Genomic DNA, 22,701 nt, shown 5'->3' on the forward strand with positions numbered 1-22,701 from the left:
AGTAGTTAATAATAGAAGAAGAAGAAATGTTCTGGAATATCATTTCTACAAATCTGTTTCTCACGAATTTTTCTAACGTGAAATTGTTATTCATTTTAATAACTTTCATTTTGTCCTTTTATGTTTCATGGATTACATATTTTAATAAACTTTTACTTTACACTTTTACTCAAAAGAAAGAGTACATAGGATTGAATTCCAAAACTTTAGAAAAAAAAGGTAACATTGTATAAAAATGAATAAAAATATAATTATCGTAACAAAGACATAGAAATAGTCAGTGAGATACAAAAACTTAGTAAAAGAAAGAGGTAGAAAAAACGTACAAAAAGTGACTCACAAAATAAATCCGGTTAAATAATAAAGAAAGCATTAGTATAAAATGAGAGCAGTTAATAAAAACTAAAACCTAATAAGAAACAAATAGACAATTAAAAATTCCTCAGTAATGAATCCACAACTGTTATTGGAAAAGTTGGGTATCAAATAAACAGCACTGTTTCAATAAAATATTTATTAAAAATTAATTATTGGAATTAGGTTAACCTGACTTTACTCTGATAAAATGTTTTCGTGAAAACTGATTAAATAAAAAGAAAGAGTGCATCACATGATCGTACTTAGTTACATCCATTCTTTAAACATCTTAGTATTTTATCTGAGAAACAGTGAGACATACATCTTACAGACTATAGATATAATCAAATTATATCTGTTTATTTTTTATTGACTTGCAAAATGAGTGGCTTCTTCTACAATTTCATTGTGCTGATCTTCAAGAAACAGTTTTAAAGCATGAAGCTTCACAATGCACTTTTTAAGGTTGCTTCCAAATGTTCTTCCAGGACTTCACACCAGAAAGAGAGGTAACTCAAAAAAAGATAAATCATATACAGCAGATAGAAATGTATGAGCTGATCCTCTTGTTCCACATTTTCTTTGGGATTGCACAGTACTTCAAGAGGTGAGGTAAGCCTTTCAAAATTTGCCTTCACTGGGTTCACAGCATCATAATGAGCACTCTATCTTGTCTAAAAAAGTCTTTTGACTATCATGCATATATTCTCCATCAGCATTTCCCATTGATGAGATGAGACTGAAAAGAAGGAATAGACTCTCTCAAAGTTAAAAAAAAAAAGTCACACATGAATAATGGTTCCAAATACGTGTACTCCAACAAGTCAGAGAATGACTTGCACAAGACATAAACAAAGCCTTTCAAGACAATTAATTATCAATGACATTGCATTAACACTAATTCAGTATAGTGTGGTATAACGCTAGCTATTATAATTGATATCATTATTTATCAAGCAGTTGTCATTAACAACATATCAAATATACAGTGATTCTATACTGGACAATGTAAAATTACGGGCACTAAGACTGGTTGATTAAGCCAATAAGCATTAGTACTAATTCAATATAGAATAGTACTGTAGTTGTTGATCTAAATCTGAAACGGTGTTTACTATATTAAGCGTGTTAACATTAACACATCTCCATACAGTCACATCATCACCCTCTCTGTGTTAACATTAACACATCTCCATACAGTCACATCACCACCCTCTCTGTGTTAACATTAACACATCTCCATACAGTCACATCATCACCCTCTCTGTGTTAACATTAACACATCTCCATACAGTCACATCATCACCCTCTCTGTGTTAACATTAACACATCTCCATACAGTCACATCATCACCCTCTCTGTGTTAACATTAACACATCTCCATACAGTCACATCATCACCCTCTCTGTGTTAACATTAACACATCTCCATACAGTCACATCATCACCCTCTCTGTGTTAACATTAACACATCTCCATACAGTCACATCATCACCCTCTCTGTGTTAACATTAACACATCTCCATACAGTTACATCATCACCCTCTCTGTGTCAACATTAACACATCTCCATACAGTCACATCATCACCCTCTCTGTGTTAACATCACCATGTAGTTGTATACATTATGCAATCATCACCACCACTATAAGATTATCACACAGTAATAACAAAAAAACTCCCTTAGTCATACACATCATCTCGTTACATCAGTAGTCATGGTTGCAGGAAAAAAAGTCAAGTTTGAAGTTTAATGAGTACTTAGACTTCCTGTGTCATTTTACTGATCATAGGCAGTCACAAGGACCACTATTGATAAACATGAGTTTCTGTGACATCACGACGATGCATTTATAAACCACTATTATAACACATTGACATCACTATTATAACACATTGTCAAAAATTACTGTACATTGGTATAATTACCATGATATTGTTATAAACACCAGCACTTTATGTTTTACCATGATTATTTAATGAAATATACCTCGTGTATGTGAAGTCAGTGTCAAGTTAACAATACTTGGAATGTCAGTTGCAACTATCTGGCTATGCTCAACAAACTAATGACGAAAACATCAACACATGTTCGCCTTATGACGTAATTTTTATTAAATATTCAATTTTGCGATAGTGAATTTTGTATTGTCAATAAAAATATAATGGAAATTACCATTCAGCTGTTGTAATAGTTTAAACTTTTTTCTTACTTTGGCGAATAATTTCATTTGGTTTCAAAACTTGTACTGGAATTTCTTCATGATGAAAAACCCACTTGAAATAAAAATACCTCAGAACGGCTGGTATTGGTATTAACATTTTTATTGATAAGCAGAGAACAATGTTTCGACTTTTAGATTAACTTGCAGGTGACCTAGGAAGGTCGAAACGTTATTCTCTTCCTGTCAATAAAAGTGTCAATAACCACACCAGCCGTTCTGAGATACGTATACTGACATTTCAACTCTCCTGGTGGCACCTTCCTCTTGGATGTATCTGGGGCGGATCGTCACCCTCGTACCCCTTTAGTACGTCACTGCACAAAAGAGAAAAAATTAGGATCAAATAATATAAATGTTTATCTGTAGTAATTTTAGTATTTTTGTCATATATGAGTCTAAGTTGCATATTATATGTGACATGACCCAAAATGAGAAAATGGAACATGTGATTATTATATTATCAGAGGTAATTTCGATCCTTTCGTTTAAAACATTTTGAGCAGATGGTACCGTTTCAAACAGGTCCCCTGCCGGTACAGCGGTAAGTCTATGGATTTACATCGCTAAAATCAGGGGTTCGATTCCCCTCGGTGGACTCAGTAGATGGTCCGATGTGGCCTTCCCATGGGAAAAACACACAGTTCCTCCTCTGGTATAGCGGTAACTCTATGGATTATCAACGCTAACATCAGGTGCTCGATTCCCCTCTGTGGATTCAGCAGATAGCTCAGTATGGCCTTGCCATAAGAGAAACACGGAAACACACACACACGTGTCAAACAGTATAAAGAGCTTACAAAACTTGTATCTTTAAAGTTTTACGAGCATTGACGGTAAGTCACAAACCAGTAAATGGAAAACAACATATGACATACTAAATAAATAAACTATTTATTATCTATTTTTGAAATATATTCTTGACCCTTGTACTAGTTCTGCAAACCCGTTCTTTTAGAAACGCTAATCTAGAGATCAATTTATAATAGAAATTCCTAACATGACCTTAAATTCATTTCCAATTTCTATATATGCTACATATACAAAATTTCCAAACATAATCAAATTCACATAGAAACCTGATATTCTGATAATGTAAAATAACTTGTTCATTCTTTATTGTTTAGTTAGCGTAAAACTCTGGTAAGACATTTTGGTCACAGCGTGATATGAAATCCCCTACTTTAGCGTTGGCAGTTTGTTTGCTTTGAATTTCGCACAACCCTACACGAGAACTATCTGCGAGCGTCCCTAATTTAGCGATGTAAGACTAAAGGGAAGACAGCTAGTCATCATCACCCACCGCCAACTCTTGGGCTACTCTTTTACCAACGAATAATAGGATTGATCGTCACATTATAATGCCCCCATGGCTGAACGGGCGAGCATGCTTGGTGCGATGGAGATTCGAATTCGATTCCTTTAGGTTACGAGTCGAACGCCTTTAGGAACCTTTATATATTTACTGTTAATTGTTATCTACAGTTTAATAAGCAGTGTATATTAATTTTGTTTAATTTAGGCGGTTGCCCCTTTTTTCTTTCTCAAATTTAGTCATGTTGTTAACGTTAACAGATGTTTTGTGCGTTAATAACTTTTGTAAACATGATTTACAGTCGGTTCATTTGGAACAAAATACAGTGAAACAAATATAACGAAGTTTTTACATAACAATTTACTCTTATTGTTTCAGTGCTTATGAGGCATCGCTAGATATCTGAATGTCTGTAATAATTATTTTAATAAACAGGAAGTATAAGAATATATGTGCATAAAGAAATGATGTTTATTGAACAATGACAACGCCAAGAACATAACAAGACAGTTGTTGCTGTATGATCAAATGATATCTATGCATGATCAAATCATATCTATGTATCATCAAATAATATCTATGTATGATCAAATGATATCTATGTATGATCAGATGATAACTGTGTATGATCAAATAATATCTATGTATGACCAAATAATATCTATGAATGATCAAATGATATCTATGTATGATCAAATAATATCTATGTATGATCAAATAATATCTAGTTTAATAAGAACTGACGCTATCAAGGACAACAGAGTTATTTAAAACAGAGATTAAGAGAAAGCCCCTAAAGAATATCCGCTAATTGTTTAAATTGAAACAGATAGACACTATCAACGTTAAAAGGAGTTATTCAAGTTATAAACTAAAGACGAGAAACTGCCCGTTGTATGTTTAAGTTGAAGTAAATTGACGCTATCGAGGTTAAAAAGGGTTTTGTATACTTGGACGTTGAAACCAAGAAGAACCTTGGACAGTGGACCGACACTACAGTATGGATTATTGTTTTCAAGATAGTGGACCGACGCTACAGTATGGGCTGTTGTTTTCAAGATAGTGGACCGACGCTACAGTATGGGCTGTTGTTTTCAATACAGTGGACCGACGCTACAGTATGGGCTATTGTTTTCAAGACAGTGGACCGACGCTACAGTATGGGCTATTGTTTTCAAGACAGTGGACCGACGCTACAGTATGGGCTATTGTTTTCAAGATAGTGGACCGACGCTACAGTATGGGCTATTGTTTTCAAGACAGTGGACCGACGCTACAGTATGGGCTATTATTTTCAAGACAGTGGACCGACGCTACAGTATGGGCTATTATTTTCAAGATAGTGGACAGACGGTACAGTATGGGCTATTGTTTTCAAGACAGTGGACCGACGCTACAGTATGGGCTGTTGTTTTCAAGATAGTGGACCGACGCTACAGTATGGGCTATTGTTTTCAAGACAGTGGACCGACGCTACAGTATGGGCTATTATTTTCAAGACAGTGGACCGACGCTACAGTATGGGCTATTGTTTTCAAGACAGTGGACCGACGCTACAGTATGGGCTATTGTTTTCAAGATAGTGGACCGATGCTACAGTATGGGCTATTGTTTTCAAGATAATGATTAACTAACAAACTTAGAAGTTCATAAAAAAGAAAAAAACCTTGACCATTTGATGATGCATCAGTATGAACAACTAGTAATTAACGAGCTTAAAAAATCACAAACAGAAAGTCAACTGACACCATGGTACTATGAATAGACAGACAATTCCCCCCTCAGCTAGTATAAAAGGTCCTAGAACAGACGCCAGATTGTTCAAAAATATAGCAAGCAATCCGACATGATCAAGATTATCATCTACAGGGTGGACCGTAAGTCTCTACCCATCCATATATCTTATGTATCCAGTTAATTACTGACTCTTCCACACCAGCACATGACTCTCTACGTTTAACTGGTCTTCCTGAACGAGGTGCATGCTTAATATTGCTAGTTTCAAACAATTTGCTCTCCCAAAAAAAGAAACAAATTTATAATACATGTGTAATTGAATATAACATAATAACATATGGATGGGTAGGGTCTTACGGGCCACCCTGTAGAAGGCTCGGATCTCATTTTCATCAGAAGAAGAAAGGAGAGAAATCAAGAAGGAATCGAGGAACAAGTAAAGATGTCTCTTGCTATTATTGAAAACCAGGCCATTTCATGTCCAAGCTCTTTGTAAGTAATTTTAATGTCATTCTTTCTTAAACATGAGTCATCATGTTAATAGAGTTAAAATGATTGCCTATGAAAAACATGAATAAAGATATACAGTTACGACAGAAAGTGTTCGTACCCCTGCGTCGTGAGTAGTTTTTCCCCCATAACTTAAAAAGAATCTCGATTAGGATAATGAAAGTATAATATATTATAAATATTATATTAACACACATCTACATAAATTTCTATATAAATTAAACGACAAATAAACTGTTTATAAACAAATAACCAAAAATAGGAGGAGCAGAAAGTGTTCGTACAGTTCAGAAAGTGTGAAAAAACTGATATTCCCGTAACAATTTTGTTTAGTTTGGCGAATACACTACATTACACCATTCCAGAACTAGACACTGGGTTCATAATGATTGGAATTCAGCCATCAAACAATGTACTTCCCGCAATTTAGCGCCGTCTCCATCATTATCTGCTTGGACATCATGGCGAACAGGAAACAACTGTCCAGTGATTAAAAAAAACGAATTATTGTAAAATACAAGTCTCGTGTGTCTCTTTCCGATATTGCTACACAACTTAGTGTGCCAAAATCTACTGTTCAAAACATAATTGTCAAGTTTAAGCTTACAGGATCAATTGCTAACCTTCCTCGTTCCGGACGCCCCATCAAAATTCCAGAGAGAACCAAGAGGAAAGTTCTCAGAGAAGTTAGTAGGAACCCTCGTTTAACACGTAATGACATACAGAAGCTGGTAAGGGAAACTGGAGTTGAAGTAAGCACCTCTACAGTTACGAACATGTTACGCTCTTCTGGGTTCAAAGCAGGCCGTTCTCGTAAAACTCTATATTTAAAGCCTGTTCATTTAGAAGCACGATTGAGGTATGCAAGAAAGCATGTACATAAACCCTTTACCTATTGGAAGACTATTCTTTGGTCAGACGAGACTAAAATCGAGCTTTTCGACCTCAATGATGTTTGCTATATTTTCCGTAAGAAGAACGCCGTCTCTACAGTTAAACACGGAGTTGGCTCGATCATGCTATGGTGTAGGCAGCCTTCACCGCGTCAACAGAATCATGAAAAAAGAAGAGTACATTGATATATTAGGCACTTAAATCAAGAATGATGCTTGGAACTTGCGGCTTGGGCGTCGTTGTATCTTCCAGCACGACAATGACCCTAAGCACACATCGAACTTTGTGCAATCCTGGTTGCAGAGAAACCAGATAAGCGGTTCTGGAGTGGCCATCGCAGTCACCCGATCTAAATCTAATTGAAAGTGTTTGGTATGAGTTGAAGACCAGGGTTCATCAGCGTCATCCGAAAAACTTGCAAGAGTTGGAGGTCTTCTGTAAAAAAGAATGGAAGAAAATACCAATCGAGTACTGTCAAATGATCATGGAGAGCTATGAGGAGAGATTGCGCCAAGTAATTCACCAGAAATGCTACACAACTAATCATTAAAGTAGACGTACGAACACTTTCTGCCTCTCCTATGTTTGGTTATTTGTTTATAAACAGTTTAGATGTCGTTCATTTTACATAAAAAATGTATGTAGATGTGTATTAATATAATATTTATAATATACTATGCTTTCATTATCCTAATTGTGATACTTTTTAAGTTATGAGAAAAAACTACTCACGACATAGGGGTACGAACACTTTCTGTCGTAACTGTATACACATGTGTGCAAATATTAAGTGTTTGATGACTTAAAAAAGTGTTATTGGAGGTCATAGTCTCAAGTCCCTTCGCTTTGTTTTAACGATAAACCCTCGAGTTAGTGCCTGCATGCTCCATTCGTCCACTGCATCCTTACTTAAAATAAATATTTCATGTAACAGCAAGTATTAGTAGCCGAAACAATTTGCCGACTAAGCCGAACAACCCACTCGGCCCACCTGCAAGTCAGCCACAACCCCATTACACTTATGTCTTGTACATACAGATTTTTAAGCATCTTAAATAATGTTTAGTCTAGGGTTTTGCGCAAAATATAACGGTCTATGTATATAAAACAACTTGCAGAAAATACTATTTTGTATTTTGCTTTGATGTTTACATACGGATAACTAGAAACACTCACCTTGAAATTATGTGAAAAAGTAGATTTTTTGTTGTTGCTTTAAGAAGAAAAAATATTGCTTGGCTTAAAAGAAGCTCCTAACTACGATCCTTAAATTGGACCTATAGAAAGCCTTTGAAATTTTCACACAACAATGTTTATACTTCAAGGTTTGCGCATCGAAAATAACGGAAGTCTTGCAAGGTACGCGTATGTTAAACTTTATTATCACTTCCTTATTTTACCATTGCTTTTATTTGAGTTTTACATTTGTTGTTCATGTTCTTGATTGGATTGCAGTAGACTACTTGACTTCAAGTTGATATTTTTACATAATTCTTGTAATAAATCGTTACTAAATATTTTTGAATCCGTTTTAATGTCCCGCTAGAGGTCTTCCAAGAGTATTTAGAAGAAGAATATAGACTCAAACCGTAAAGTACTGTGTGGAAGTTTGCTTTGTAGCTATTACTTTTACCATTTGTTACCATCGTGTCTATTGCATTGTTAGATTCTCAGCTACCTCAGTGGCAAAGCGATATGTCTGCGGACTTACAACGCTAGAATCTGGATTTCTATAGCCATGGTGGACAGAGCACAGATAACCCATTGTATAGCTTTGTGCTTAACTTTAAACAACACACTAGATTCTCAGTTTTTGGTGAATATCTTATTTAGTCGATTAAACCTTCATTAGTTTGTTTAGGGACATTTTTCTTGTAGCGGAGGTGACAATGAGCAGTAAATTCTTGTACTGGTTTAACTATATGTCAAAAAAACGGCACTGATGAGGTAAACAAAATTAAATAATTCTTCACTACTAATGACTGATATCCTCCTTGTGTGTGCTTGTAGTTTATTCTGTCTCCAAAGCAAAAAAATAATATGTCCATATATATATATATATAATATTCATGAGAGTGTATTTTGTTTTGATTTTTTTTTACCTTTTACTGATAAATCAGATGCTATATTTGGTTACAGGATTGATACCTTTACCAATTGGATCTATTTACTGTGCCAGCAAATATGACGTTATGGGCTATACAAGAAGCATAGGGGGTTAGTTGATTTCTTTAATTTTCATTATAGTAAGTTTATATCAAAGTAGTTTTGGGCTAGTGAGAATGTTCGTTCTTTTACATATTAAAAGGCAAGATTTGTTATGCGTTTTATTTTAAACAGTCATCTATGTGATAGTATAAATAAGCATATTAATTAAAAATTATAAATTACTACTTATATAATCAGAGCGATGCCCATTACCAACGCACTGGGATGACTTTAAGCGTTATCTATCCACCATTTGTTGACACCCTTTTGGTTCATCGGATGAAGAATCATCTGTCGTCATTACCTAAGGAGATAGCCATGTTTATCAAAAATTTGAAGCTAATGGAGTTTGTAATAATGCCTTTGAGCTATTTGTAGCTAATGTCAATAACTTAAAACTAACGTTCATCAAAAGTTTAGCACAATTGCAGTTTACTCAATACTGTCTGGAATACAAATAATTATTTATAGAATTTGTGAATTTTTTTCGTGATTTATTTTCAACAGTTTTTCTCAAATGGGTATTTTTATTTCATTTTAAGATGAAATATTATTGCTAAAGTATTTGCTTTGTAAATATGCACCTATAAGATTTTATTGGTTGTTTGAATTTAAAGTGTATATACCTTTTCAACCATTGTCATAATTTAACGTAGGACTAATTATTATTTTTATTATTAGGTCCGCATATGTATCAAAAACCCTTCTCAAACTGCTACAGGATGGTAAAAGCGGGGCCATTTTGAAAGTCACGAAGAATGAAGGTTTTTAATATGTTTAGCCATTTTAACTTTTTAAAAATAAGAGGGAACAACGTTTTACACTTACGGAGGAAATGTCTTCATTGAAGATAATAAATATTGAAGAGATCCAGTACTATTATCTCTTTTGACATTGAAAAGATACATTTTTAATCAAATAAAGGTAAAGCTTCAACTGAAGTACATGAAAATCGAAGGGTTCCAATATGTTTAAAGCTTTGTTTGTTTTTAAAATATAATACCTTATTATGCTTGTGAAAACGGAATATTTTCTTCACTTACATTGATTTTCTCGAAAGTATACATTACTCATTACTGTATTTAAAGAAATACGTGCGAATTGCATGGTTGGACATTTTTCAAACTAAGTCGATCAATATTTAAAAAAAAAAAAATTCTATGCCGTAAGCTTCATTCTTCTGTAAGCGTTACAATAAAGAGAAAATTGGATTTACGTTAATTCTAAATGTCTTTAATAAGAGTTTATTATTCATACATCACCTAACAGACTTCGTGGATGATATCAAGAGTAAGGCCTGACATGGCTGGGCGCGTAAGGCTTACTAGTCGTAATCCGAGGGTCGCGGGTTCGCGCCCGCGTCGCGCCAAACATGCTCGCCCTCCCAGCCGTGGGGGCGTTATAATGTGACGGTCAATCCCACTATTCGTTGGTAAGAGAGTAGCCCAAGAGTTGGCGGTGGGTGGTGATGACTAGCTGCCTTCCCTCTAGTCTTACACTGCAAAATTAGGGACGGCTAGCACAGATAGCCCTCGAGTAGCTTTGTGTAAAGTTGTTTATTAGATGCTTGTCACTTAAGTTATACCTCGGTGAGTTGTCTGTTCCGTTTAAAGACCATACAAACCACATTTGTGGTTGCACTTACTACCCAAGACTGCAAGTTAGCATAGTTTAAAAAGAACTTCTTAGGATTGCTTTACAAAAATACTATTCTAGACTTGCTCAACAACAGAGGCCGCCATATACATGAAACTTAAAAAAAACTATTATTAGCGTTTGCTTCTTTTTAAATTTAGTGCAAAGCCACACGAGAGCTATCTGCGCTAGCCGTCCTTAATTTAGCAGTGTAAGATTAGAAGGAAGGCAGCTAGTCATCACCACCTACCGCCAACTCTTGGGCTACTCTTTTACCAACGAATAGTGGGATTGACCGTCACATCATAATGCCCCCACGGCTGAAATGGCGGGCATGTTTGGTGTGACGGGGATTCAACCCACGACCCTCAGAGTAGGTGTCGAGTGCCTTAACTACCTGACCATGGGGGGCACTTAGAAATGAGTAAAGGAATAAATGAAGATATACTATTAACAAGTATTAAATGTCTACTAAATTAAATAAAAGGCCAATTTCGCGTCACTGTAAAAACTAACCCTTAAACTCTTGATCCACTCGAAGAATTAGCTTACAGAGATCCAAAGAGTTGTGAAGTAATTATGAGAACGTACGAGTGAGAGTAAAGAAGAACATATGACAATATGCCAGCCACGCAAAAACATATCCTATACTAATGAGGCCATTTTGCCTAATAATAGGGTTCACTAGACCAACTGTGATGCGATAAACATACATCTAGTGATTGAGACGCAATTCATATTATCCAAATGAAGAACAACAACTGTTCTAATGTGAAGGACTTTTATAAATTTTACAAGAATCATTTACATATCACAAGTGGAGGAGGTATTAATACCACAAAAATTATCTATTGTAACACAAATTTATTATTATCTAAAAGACATCATACAATGTAAAGCAAATATTTTAGGTCCTCTTACAGTAATCTATGTTGTTTTAGTATATAATAGCATAACACATTTGTACCAAGTAATTTCTGACCACTACTATGATTTATCTATTTATTTTACGGATTTGTGTTCTACTTTAATGTATTTCTTTATTTTCTTAAGTATATTTCATTTTATTGTAATTTCTAGTTTTCAAGATAAATCCTCTGTTTTTTTTGCCATTTTTTTTTAAATTATTTATTTTCTCTGAATTTTAATTTTCATATGGCGTCGCTAAGTTTCATTGTCTTTTTGTTTTGTTTTTCTCTGTTGTTTCTACGGTAGGAAATTTGTTTTCGTCACATTTGACTAGCTTTTGCCTCATTTTATTTTAGCATTCTTATTGCTACACACATCTGACCACTCAAGGGCAAGGTCAGTTCATGTTCTAAGAAACTTCTCCCTTCCTGTCTGCTTCTACGCTGAAAACAGGAAATAACCACTAGCTTGAACAATCAGTAGTCCTTGAAACACGATAAAACGATATGCACTTCACACTTGTACAATAGGAAGTTTCCATTTCATTCAATATTTTCACCAAAATTATACAAACAACCGCTACCCTGTTCAATTTCAATTAAATATATACGATAGTCAAACGATGGCCAGTTAAAACCAATTATCAGCCGAGAAAAAATATAGAAACTTGTTAGTTAGTTAGAATCTTATAGAGATGTTAGGCGAAAATAAAATAACGGAAGTATCGTTAAACTCATGATTGCCACCCTCAAAACTACGTAGTATCACTGTTTTGTGAAGATGTTTTAAACATGGTAATCGACCTATTTTGGCCCGAAATGGCCAGGTGGTTAAGGCGCTCAACTCGTAATCTGAGGCTCATGAGTTCGAATCTCCGTCACACCAAACATGCTCGACCCTTCAGCCATGGGGGCATTATAATGTGACGATCAATCCACTATTCATTGGTAAAAGAGTAGCCCAAGAGTTGGCGGTGAGTGGTGATGACTAGCTGCCTTCCCTCTAATCTTAACTGTGAAATTAGGGACGGCTAGCGCAGATAGCTCTCGTGTAGCTTTGTGCGAAATTCCAAAACAAACAAATTCTTTTTTTTCAGAGAAATATGGCCGATGTAAGCCCATTTACACTTGAAAATGTATCACAGAACATGGAGTCGCATAATATTATGCAGCGAGAATGAGGGACAGCACACAGATACACTGGATATATAAGATATATGGATGGGTAAGGACTTACAGGCCACCCTTTAGATCGGGTACGACACAAAAGTACGTGTAAAAAATGATACTGGAAAGATCTGTAAAGGTTTTACGTCAATAGATGCACAACGTTGACGATAATTCGTCCATACTTTATTGTTCAGATACTCAGAAAGATTACCTTTTATCATACCCAGTGTTTTGAACTATGCATTTAGTTTATCATTCTTGTTTTTGCTGGAATACCACGTTTTTCAAAAGTTGTTTTTAATAGTCTTCCATCGTTAGTCTACGCTTAGATCCTAACCTATTGTGTTTAGTTAAATATAACTCGCATGTTCTGATATAATAAAAATCGTCTTTTAAGTTTCTTAAACCCTTTAAATTGCATTTATTGACATGGCAATAAACTAGTAACGTACTGATATTTGGAATTTCTTTACGTGAAATGTAGGTACCACTCTCCGGTGGACTTATATCGGTAGAAACAGGGTTTAGATATTCGTGGTGGGCAGTGCACATATAGCTCTTTATGTAGCTTTGTGCTTAATAACCACCAACTGTTTAACATGTTAATTATTTTGTTTTACTGACTTATTACGCTAAAATTTGGAGTTCGACTTCCTATGGTGGACACAGCAGATTGAGCAATGTAACTTTGAAACTGAAAAAGTATTCTTAAGCTTATGACGTCTATGGCTGGTTCGAGTTTAAATTATAAACGAAGAGGCGTTCTTTTTTTTTTTTTTTACATAGTTCGTAAGAAAATGTTTGAAATGAATTAATAACATTTCTCATTAGCAATATGAATCTTATTATAAGTAATTAATCTCAGTGCGTTGCTACATGCCAGTCTAAATTTAACGAGTCTTGTGAGGTGTGCTTGTTTGTTTGTTACAGCAGGGCTATCTCTCGTTGCCGTTCCAAATTTCGAACTGACAGACTAGAGGAGAGACAGCTGGTAAAAAGCACCAACCAGAAACTCTTGAACTATTCTAACCGAAGAGTAGGATTTGACCGTCACTCTTATAACACACTCACGGCATCAAAGCGATAAGCGCGATTTTTGGTAACGCGATGTGAAATTTAAGCCCTTGGATTCACTGTCTGGCTTATTATTCATTAGGCTAGACACACGGGCCATCGTGAGGTTTACAGAAAACTTGAATTGTTCAAAGAAAAGTAACTCAGTACGTTATGTTCACAATAAGTTAAGCATTGTTCTCACTATTATGTAGATTAGAGTTAGTTTCGTTACTTGAGTCCGAAAAACAATAAGGAAACTCGTAACATTTGTAAAATATGACTGAATTACTCTGTTATGGTATTGGAGCAACTTAACATCTCAAACTAGAAGTGTTTGCTCTCTCTGCAACAAAGTCAATTGTCGATTTATCCAAATATTAGTTCAGTACATCCATATTTATCCAAAAATTAGTTCAGTACATCCATATTTATCTGAAAATTAGTTCAGTACATCCGTATTTATCTGAAAATTAGTTCAGTACATCCGTATTTATGATTTTCAAAATATTTTATATAAAAGAAAATCGTAACATAAAGATCTACACTTGCTAAACTCAGGAAATGTGAGTTTAGCTTTTTCACCATGACCAAGTCAAAAGGCACAGATAGCCTAGTTGCTTTGCGCTATAAAACGCCAAACCAACCAACCAACCAAGTCAAAAAAGCATTATATTACCCTTTTATGAAAAACTTCAGTAAACGTGAGTTTTATTTGTTCATCATGACCAAATCAAAACGTGTTATATGACCTTTTCATGTTCAACTTCACCAAATGTTTTAATCACAGACTTTTATGTCAGTTGTGTAGGTTGGGGTGAGGGAAAGCAAACAATATGGTTGAGGTGAGGGAAAGCAAACAGTGGGGTTGAGGTGATGGAAAGCAAACAGTAGGGTTGAGGTGAGGGAAAGCAAACAGTAGGGTTAGTAGAAAAACTGTCGGAATGATACAGAAGTTTTAAGTGTGAATTATTAACACCTTTACTATGGATGGTGTACTTCCATGACGCTGATGGCGTATACTGCATTTTCTGCGCTTTCTTTCTCAGCACGAACGAAAAAAGTGTGAAGTCCTTCTTAGTAGGCATTTTACTGAATGGTAAAAATAAATCAGACAAATATAGCCAACATGTCATTAAGAAACATCACAAACTGGCAAAGAAAACTGCTATAGCTTTTATTTGTTCGATAGAAACCCTGGGCAATATATTACTGTAATATTCAACAAGGAGTAAGACAACATAAAAAAAAAATTTAAAGTACACTGCAGAAGCAGTGCTGTATTGTGGTCGACAATGTATAGCACTTAAAGGCAAAAAAGAGCAGCTCACAGCAAAGGTCAACTCTAGTGACTTCTTGGCACTGATGAAGTTTATTGCGCAGCATGATTCTATTGTTTGCTCTCATCTAGAAAAGCTCAAACTGAAGAATGAGACACACCTATCACCATCAACACGAAATAAAATGATTGACATTATTAGTACAAGGATAAAACTATAACTAGATAAAAAGAAGCGTGTAGAGCTGGTTACTGAACTCGAAAACAAGACAGGAATGAAAGTGGACATAGTAATTGATCAGTTGGTAAACATATAGCAGACTAGGTGTCTTGACTTTACATGGAAAATAAACTCCCACTAGGTAGGTACTAGGCCTATTGAAGAAGATGATGATATCGAAAATAAAAAATCTTGGATTTGGCTATTTGCTAGTTTTAAAATTTTAGAGGCTTTGTATCGCTGAAAAGTGGCACATACGCCGGAGATATAGTCACTATACCAGGAAGCTCATAATATCTAGCTATTAATTGCCTGACTTTTGTATTGCTTTAGTGCAGGTTTCCGTGCCATCTCTACAAAGAGAGTGCTTGCAGACTCTATAATGCACATTATAATGGTTATAACCGAAGTCAAAGAAAGACGGTTTTTCACCATCCTCGTAGATGAAGTTTTATTATTCAAAAAAACAACAAAAAAGCTAATACCCCTGTGCATCCGCTTTGTTTGTGAGAAAGAAAACATTCGAGAGGATTTTTTCAATTCTGTGAACTCAGTAGACGCACTCGAGAGTGTATTTGATGTGTGTGAATAATTATGCACTGTTGGTTAAAGTTATGATGGTGCTTCAAACATGTCAAGTGCAGCTGTTGGTGTTCGAGCGTATGTAAGCAGAGAATGTGAATTAGTAACTTATGTTTACTGCTTCAGCCATAAGCTTAATCTCGTCAAGGCATCATTACGCAGTATGCCAAATATGAGAAATACAGTAGACAAACGTAAATCAATCTTTACGTAATCAACAAAGAGAGCTGCATTTTTAGAACATATTACATACGCAGAGCATCTAATTGGAACAAAGAAAAAGCCACTTATTGATATGTGTACAATCCGTGGGCAGTAGGCGTGACAATTACAGCCATTTCTACATGTCAAGGCTCTTGAATTTATCGCTTACGGTCTGGACAAAAACTACTTTATGGCATTATTTACAGAGTAAATAATATTTTAATGATGACATAAATTGTCTGCGTAAATATATTGATAGCAGCCATAATATGTTGCTTAACTCATTGAAATATCCTTTGTTATACTGAGAGATCTATGTTAATCAGGTCGATGAAGCAAAGCCAAATACACTGGATAAACTTGAAACTTAGATGAAGTGTTCGGACACGTGTATGATCATGCAGTTGGTATAAGAGAGAACAACAGTTTTTGAGCCTATTCGTACGAGAATCTCATGTGGATAGTAATGATACAGAGCCAGCTGTCCTGTCTCATCCATCAAAGATTATTACCGCATTAATGTTACACTGCTTTTTGTGAACCACATTATTACTAATTTTGAAGTAAGATCTTATATCAGTCAAGCAAATCAATATCATATATTTAAAAAAGCAGAGTGTTCGTCAAAATGTTTGAATATTTTGTAAGAAGTGACATCTTTATTTATTCTTTCATAATTATTTAAGCAGTGTTTTTTTACGACAGACACTTGCCATTCATTCCAAGTTACCATTATTATTTAGACGTAATGCAACTACACTTAGCACTACCAAACTGAAGAATGCGTAGGACTTGGAGTAGAATCGACCTGATTTTCTCTTGGTTAGTTTTATGTTGGCTACTCTAGAGTTAGAGATGGAAAAAAAAGTCTTCTTCTTTGCTCCTGACAACAAGACAAAAATATTGTACACAAAGAACCTTTACAGTAGATGAATAACTTAGCATATAGATGAAGAACCAAATCAATTTAAGCCATTTTCATCTGAGCAACGCCGGATACTCTGTTAGTAATATATAAAGAAGTACAGGACCTGGCGTCACAGTGTATAAAGAAATACAAGACTTGGCGTTAAAGTGTGTAAAGAAGCACAGGACCTGGAGTCATAATTTGTAAATAAGTACAGGACCCGGCGTCATAGTTTGTAAAGAAGTACAATTCCTGGCGTTATAGTGTGCAAAGAAGCACATGACCTGGCGTCAGTGTGTAAAGAAGCACAGGACCTGACGTCATAGTGTGTAAATAAGTACAGGACTTGGCGTCATAGTGTGCAAAGAAGCACATGACCTGGCGTCATAATTTATAAAGAAGCACAGGACCTGACGTTATAGTGTGTAAAGAAGTACAAGACCTGGCGTCATAATGTGTAAAGAAGCACAGGATCTGGCGTCATAGTGTGTAAAGAAGTACAGAACTTGGCGTCATAATGTGTAAAGAAGCACGGGACCTGACGTCATAGTTTGTAAATAAGTACAGGACCTGACGTCATAGTTTGTAAGTAAGTACAGGACCTGGCTTTATATGGTTTAAAGTAGTACATTATCTGGCTTTATGTTGTGTGAAGAAATACAGAACCTGGCTTTATAGTATGTAAAGAAGTACAGGATCTGGCTTTATAAGGTTTAAAGAAGTTCAGTATCTGACTTCCTAGGGTGCAGAGAAGTACAGGATCTGACCTCATAAAGGTTAAAGAAGTACGACACCTGGCCTCATAGTATGCAAAGAAGTTCAGGATCTGACCTCATAAGGTATAAAGAAGTACAGAACGAGGCTTCATAATGTGAAGAGAAGTACGAGACCTGGCCTCATAGTATGCAAAGAAGTTCAGGATCTGGTTTCATAAAGGTTAAAGAAGTACGAGACCTGGCCTCATAATGTGTTGAGTAGTACAGAAGTTGGCTTCATAAGGTTTAAAGAGGTACAGTATCTGACCTCATAGTGTGTAGAGAATTACAGGATCTGACCTCACAAGGCGTAAAGAAGTACAGAACGTGGCTTCATATTGTGAAGAGAAGTACAAGATCTGGTTTCACAGGATGTAAAGATTGTTTTTTTTGTTGTTTTTTTTAATTTCGTCCAAAGCTACACGAGGGCTATCTGCGCTAGCTGTCCCTAATTTAGCAGTGTAAGACTAGAGGGAAGGCTGCTAGTCATCACCACCCACCGCCAACTCTTGGGCTACTCTTTTACCAACGAATAGTGGAATTGATCGTCACTTTATAACGTCCCCACGGCTGAAAGAGCGAGCATATTTGGTGCGACGGGGATTGGAACCCACGACCCTCAGATTACGAATCGAACGCCTTAACCCACCTGACCATGCTGGGCCAGAATGTATAGAATTACAGGAGGTGGCTTCATCGTGTATAAGGAAGTATGAATTATCAAGTATTGTGCAATTCAACGGTACTTTTTCATGAATTATTCAGTTTAAAATGCCAAGAAACACATGGCATACATACAGAATTCTAGAAAAAAAAAAGCGTAACCTTTAAATTCCAATAAATAACTAGTTCTGAATGCCAGTGAAATTTCACGCCAGGCGTCATCTTTTTTAAAAACTGGTTTTGACTATCAGAAAAATTTCATTCTCGGTGTCAGTCACTTTTTTAAAAAATGTGTGTGCCGTTTAAAATATTCGAAACGTTCGTTAACAGCGTTCTCCGACTCTAAACATTATAAGCTATTAATGTTTTATATCTTGTGTGCCAATCACTTAAAAGTTTAAAGTTGTACTTTTGATTTTAAGAATAATTTGATAAAATTATCGGTTGTCTTATATTGATGTTCTGTCACACTAACTACAGATTAATTTGATAAAATTGTCAGTAGTCTTATACTGATGTTCTGTCACACTGACTACAGATTATACTTTTCTAGTTAAACTTTTTATACCAAAAGTTCTGTACCGATAGTGTGAAACATTGAAATATTATTTACTGTCAAAATTCTCTGATTTTCTTGTAAATCAAAATACGATCTGTAAGGACTCAATACATTTATTAAACATTTGGGAATAAATAAGGTGGAGTCCATTATCAGTAATCCACTGGAACCCCAACATATATAATTACAGCAGAAATAAACATAGGTAAATATAAGCAACAAAGTTCGAATTAGAACAACTTTAATTCTTACGAAGATTCTGAGTTATTAAGAGAGAATATTAGCTGTGAAAATGGTAATGTGTCTTTTCTAGAAATTCCGGTTCAGGCTTGATATTTATAATTTTAAAGTTGTTTTTTTTATATTAATTGAATGTCAGGTATGTTCATTACGCTGACGTAGTTTTATAGTTTTTGGTTTGAATCTCACTTAGCAATGACTAAACATTTTCTTCATTAGTATATACCTTTTTTCAGTCAATCTGTAAAAATAATTACGTTTTCTTTATATTTGTGTAAATTAGAAATTAATTTACTGTTAATCAGGTCTTTTTTTTTCTCTTCTGATAAGATCTATTTATTTGGTGTTAAAAGCACAAAGCTATAAAATGGGCTACCTGCACTATGCCCACAACAGGTAATGAAAACCGAATTTTAGCATTATAAACCTTCAGAGTTTACTGTGAGAGGAACTTTTCATAAAATGTTAATATTAAAAGAAAACTGTATAAGTCTATATATATATGTTAACTTAATAGCCTTGGAGCTCTATATGTGGAACACCGTCATCGCTCTACAGTGCCAGAAGTTCCACCTTAAATTAAGGTGTGGTTGTGTTACTGGTTAAAAGCTACTGGTATTCAGTGGTCCAGCTCACGCGCTTATCGACAATGCGCGTAACAACAAAAAATAAACCGGCGTCCTCGTCGATCTGTTTAATGATTGGAGCATAGATGCGCTCAAACGAAGAGAGTTACAGGCTATTCGCTTTTTCGCCATGCGCATTCGTTCCTTCTCTATCTTTCTTTCTTTTTAAATTTTTATACCAAAGATCTTTAAAAGCAAACTTCCAACTTCGCTCGTATATAGTCATTAATAATGCTTCTCTTAGTCTAAAATAAACATTCGACTATAACGAAAGAACACACACGTTTACTGACTTTACCAGTTCAAGAGTTTACTAGATGCGTGAAAATGATCAACCACAGACAGTTTTATAAGGCTTGGCATGGCCAAGTGAGTTAAGGCGTTCGACTCGTAATCTCAGTCCCACTATTCGTTGGTAGAAAAGTAGCCCAAGAGTTGGCGGTGGGTGATGATGACTAGCTTTCTTCCCACTGCAAAATTAGGGACGGCTAGCGCAAATAGCCCTCGTATAGCGTTGCTCGAAATAAAAAAAACAACAACATACAAAAAACAGTTTTATAAGCGTTTTATTATCAGGTCTTTCGTCTTTTGAGTACAATGTACTCTACAAGTTTACAATAAGCATCGAAAGTTAACATCAAAAACATTAGAAATGTGTAAATGGTTCAGATAAGTGGAATTGAGTTATATTTTTAGTTCACCCCAAACTCAAACTTTCAACCGTTTATTACCTTATATTTGGGCGCCCTCTAGTCAAGAAACTATTTCGTTTCATCCAATCAAATTTTAAACTTTTAGTGCGTCAGCTAGTTGTCATCAGAGAAGGTCACACGACAGTACTTTAAATAACAGTTACACAATTTTAGTGAATCGTTGAAAAGTTTTTAACTATATATAGTTAAAAACTGTGACTTCTGTGTTGCATACGAGCATTTGTTTGTAGATAAATAATTGTGTGAATACAATACTTTTGTCTGGATTGATTACTCTTGACGCCAGAGGGAGACACGCACTGGTTTCCATACCGGGAAAGGAAGCATATTAGGTATGTTTATTATACCTGTTGCTTGTACTAGTTTTCGAGTGTGGTAAGAAAGAAACTCGTGTTCGCGTGTTGGACAGGGTAGGTACATATAATAATTTTGTTTTCGAATGAATGGTTGAAACACTTACTGTTTTGTTGTTATCGGTGAATTCATAAAGGTAATAGTATGTGCTGGAACAGTGTTTTATTATTATTGGTAATAATATAAATGTATGTAATACGCTGAAGGGAAACATTCTTAACAGTTTTTCTCAAACTTAAAAATAGAACTCTAGAAGTACTATTAATAGAACTTAGAAAGTAGATTGAGTTAATTTCTGTATGCTATTACGTCTACACAATATATCTATATAATGTGACGAAATTATTGAGAAAATTATTAAATTACTTAAATTCGAGTGGCGCTTTTTTCTTCATGTCAAAGTCGAAACTACTTTCCACCCCTACCTCCAAGATAACTGATGCGTAAAGAAACAAAACAAACGACACGTATGAATTTTATAAAATACGAAAACGGTAAAATCTGTAGTAATAAATTGTTGCCCTAACACTATCAGTAGCTTTTTATCAATCATTTGTAAACTTTACAAAATATGATGACAGGAAGCCTTAGCATGTAAACTTTCTGATAAAGTGTTTTTTATTTCTTGATACCCACGATCGATGTGTGCGCATGGGAATTTCCTACTTTTGTGGCGATGTTGCTAGAAAATAAGTTTCTCGATATTTTTAGGTGTCTAATACCTACTTCGATGTGATGCCATTTTGTGAATCGTCCAGCTATATACATTTAAAATAAAACACTTAAAATATTCATACGGACTGGCTTGTTCTTCCAGTGCATAGTTGTAATTTACACTAACATTGAGGAAGATTTGGACGTTGATTTAATTGCAGTCGTAAAGTTCTTGAAAATATTTTGCAGGAATCGTTGAGAATCTTGACTTTTCTGCGAGACACTGCTACCTATTTTTCTTGTGTGAGTTTGAAGGCGGTTGTAACAGACGGTCATATCTATGAAAGATATTGTGGTTATTATAAGTGTATATATTCTTTTGCTTTCACTTGTAGCTACATTTTATTTTCTCACGGTTCTGCTAACCAACAGTATATTTAGAGGCGAATTTGTAATATACCAAAGGTTTTTTTCTTCACTGTTTACAGTTGCTTTCTCGGCCATAGTGGAGCCTTTGCTTACATAAATGAATCATTATTTGTTTAGTATCTAACTTTATTTGCATATCTCTCAGAGGTATATTCAGGAGTGATAAGGAACTTTTATCTTCGAACTCGCGAAATAAGTTTCGTATACCACTGGCTGATGCATAATCCAGTCTTGAATATTCAAATTCTTTGAAAACAAATTTGTTCGAATTTGGAATCTTAGGATTTTTATTTTTTGTAAATTAGAATCGTATTGCAACGCGTTGGTACGTTACTATTTTTTTTTTTCTCTGTTCTCAGTTTGACTGAACTTGAATGCCTGCAAGATAGCAATGCTCTTCAAAATTTTCTTACCTCATGATCCACCCGGGTAGTTAAGCATTTATTTTATCGTTTTTTTTGTAGGGCCCATGTCCACCTGAGAATGTATTGTTATAATAATTTTAATA

General features: G+C 35.1%; 1 protein-coding gene and 2 long non-coding RNA genes across 5 annotated transcripts in view; 2 read left to right on the plus strand and 1 right to left on the minus strand.

Annotated features, from left to right (window-relative positions):
* Positions 1–347: 347 nt before the first annotated feature.
* LOC143250883 (uncharacterized) overlaps positions 348–22,701 on the minus strand; it is a 38,249-nt gene continuing 15,895 nt past the window's right edge. The window contains exons 1-3 of one of the 2 annotated variants that reach the window (XR_013028419.1): positions 8,211–8,391; positions 2,570–2,895; positions 348–1,096 (exon numbers count right to left, since the gene is read on the minus strand). This is a non-coding gene — a long non-coding RNA (uncharacterized LOC143250883). Of the gene's footprint in view, positions 1,097–2,569; positions 2,896–8,210; positions 8,392–22,701 lie in introns of those variants that run through there. The other variant, XR_013028418.1, reaches the window with a different exon arrangement.
* On the plus strand, positions 8,410–10,453 carry LOC143250884 (uncharacterized). Of its 2 annotated transcripts, none has more exons than XR_013028421.1 (3): positions 8,410–8,981; positions 9,174–9,251; positions 9,924–10,453. It is a non-coding gene; the product is annotated as an uncharacterized LOC143250884 (long non-coding RNA). The 2 variants fall into 2 exon arrangements; XR_013028420.1 differs by having other exon boundaries at positions 8,415–8,850.
* LOC143250882 (CD109 antigen-like) overlaps positions 20,862–22,701 on the plus strand; it is a 67,739-nt gene continuing 65,899 nt past the window's right edge. Inside the window, 1 exon segment of the mRNA XM_076502035.1 lies at positions 20,862–21,166. The gene's annotated coding sequence lies outside the window, so the exon portion shown is untranslated.

The sequence above is a fragment of the Tachypleus tridentatus genome, chromosome 5 (genome assembly GCF_004210375.1).
Source record: "Tachypleus tridentatus isolate NWPU-2018 chromosome 5, ASM421037v1, whole genome shotgun sequence".
NCBI classification, from domain to species: Eukaryota; Metazoa; Arthropoda; class Merostomata; order Xiphosura; family Limulidae; genus Tachypleus; species Tachypleus tridentatus.